Source organism: Otolemur garnettii, unplaced genomic scaffold, assembly GCF_000181295.1.
Source record: "Otolemur garnettii isolate 467f Iridium unplaced genomic scaffold, OtoGar3 scaffold00077, whole genome shotgun sequence".
Classification (NCBI taxonomy): Eukaryota; Metazoa; Chordata; class Mammalia; order Primates; family Galagidae; genus Otolemur; species Otolemur garnettii.
In genome coordinates this window covers 8,305,870-8,308,157 of record NW_003852472.1, presented here as the reverse complement: position 1 = coordinate 8,308,157, position 2,288 = coordinate 8,305,870, and positions in this window count along the sequence as shown.

Sequence of the window (2,288 nt, the reverse complement as noted above, 5' to 3'; positions counted from 1 at the left end):
ATACTTTCGTCTATATCCCTTAACCGCATACACCCAAATGCGCCTAAACATAATTCTTTTCTTTTTTGAGACAGAGTCTCAAGCTGTCACCCTGGGTAGAGTGCCGTGGCGTCATCATAGCTCACAGCAATCTCCAACTCTTGGGCGCTAGCCTCAGTTTTTTCTATTATTAGTAGAGATGGAGACTCGCTTTTTGCTCAGGCTGGTCTCGAAGTCGTGAGCTCAAGCAATCCACCCGCCTCGGCCTCCCAGAGTGCTAGGATTACAGGCGTGCGCCACTGCGCCCGGCCCATAATTTTTTAATAGCATCTAATAGCCAGTCCATACTCGAATTTCCTCTACAAGTCGGTTTGTTCTAACGAGATCCGTACGGGCCCAAGATTGCATTTGGTTGATGTTGCTCTTAGCCTTCTTCGCTCCCTTCTTTACTATCCCCTCTTTTTTTTTTGGGTCCATGCAAGTCGTTTCAGGACCACGCTTCTCTCTGGATCCGCTTCTTCCCACTCAGAACCAATCCAAGCACAGGCGGAAGCTATTCGACCTCAGTACTCTGGGCGGAGCTTCACTCTAGCCCCTCCTCTTCCTCTCTGAGCCAATCCGAGCAGGCTGGGAGCATTCTGGCTTTCTCTCCTAGAGCTTAGGGCGTCCCTCTGGACCCACCCCTTTGCCCTCGGAGCCAATCCAGAAGGGGCCGCTAGTGATATGGCTGCCCCCAGGTGCGCGAGGTCAGAACCTCCGGCTAAAGCCAAGAGTTAGTTCGGCAGTCTCTAGGTACCCGCGCGGGTCATCAGGATTTCCAGGTCCGAGGTCCTAATCTTCTGTCGGCCCGCAGGGCTCGGGCTCTGAGAAGGATGGGTAAGGACCCCTGGAAGGCGAGGATCGTGGGGTGGTAGGGAAGAAAACCGTTTTACTGAGACTCTGGGCGGAGTAGTGTGTTTGGGTCGGTTCCTTCAGAGATTGTTGCTTTTGTCAGCACTGGACAGCCGCTGCTGGGAACCATGAGGACTGATCCCGGCTGTTGACCTGGCTTTTGCCTTTTGAGGCTAGGGTATGAGTTTTGAAGAAAAGTGTTTCTAACCACTCCCATCCCCAAATGGCAGAGAAACTGCCTCTCCCGCCTTACCTTTGTGTATGGGACTCCTGGTCCTTTCCAGGGTGGAGCAGTACTTGTAAACCCTAAATTTTAGGCTTCGCCTTTTGTTTTGTTTTGTTTTGTTTTGAGATAGAGTCTCACTCTCGCCCTCGGTAGAGTGCTGTGGCATGGTAGCTCACAGCAACCCCAAATTCTTGGCTGGGCTGAAGCGATCCTCTTGCCTTTCTCAGCCTCCAGAGTAGATGGGACTACAGACGCTCGGCACAAGTCCGGCCTATTTTATGAGACCGTGTCTCACTCTTGCTCAGGCTGGTTTGGAACTCCTGAGCTTCGGCAGGCCACCCGCCTCGGCCCTCCAGAGTGTTAGGATTACTGGCCTGAGCCACCGCCCCCTGCAGGCTTCGCCTTTTCAAGTTGCTCCCAGGTTCAAAATTTGAAGCCAAGTCCCGGCAAAAAAATGGGGCGTGAAGTCAGTTATGTGAAGAGTAGCTGTGATCTTTATAAGTACTATTAAGAAAAAAGAGAATACTTTAAATACTTTCACAACTTTAAATTTTCTCCTGGAGCAAGCATAAAAAAGCAAAATGAACTCATAATTACACAGAAGTGTTTTCACTTTGTTTCCTTCTCTTGCTTCCAAATATTTACGTACAAATAAAGGTACAATATATGTATAATATATGTTTATCACCATGATTATGATAATTTTATCACATTACCACATGGCTTATTTATTTACTTATTATTTTGAGACAGAGTCTCACTTTCTTGCCCCTGGTAGAGTGCCTTGCTGTCATAGCTCACAGCAAGCTCAAACTCTTTGGCTCACATGATCCTCTTGCTCAGCCTCCCCAGTAGCCGGGCGTACAGGCGCCGGCCACAACCCCGGCTAATTATTTTGGTTTTTAGTAAAAATGGGGTCTTGTTCTTGCTCAGGCTAGTCTCCCAGCGGCTGAGCTCAAACAATCCAGCAATGAGTTGATTTCTTAATAGATTACTTGCTGGGGTTGTTGAATGTAAGGTTGTTTTAATTTCTTTATTCTTTTTTTTTCTTTTTTTAGACAGAGTCTCACTGTGTCACCTCGGATAGAGTGTTGTGGTGTCACAGCTCACAGCAACCTTAAACTTGCCTCAGCCTCCCAGTATTTTTTTGGTTGCAGTTGTCATTGTTGCTTAGTAGGCCCAGGCTGGGTTC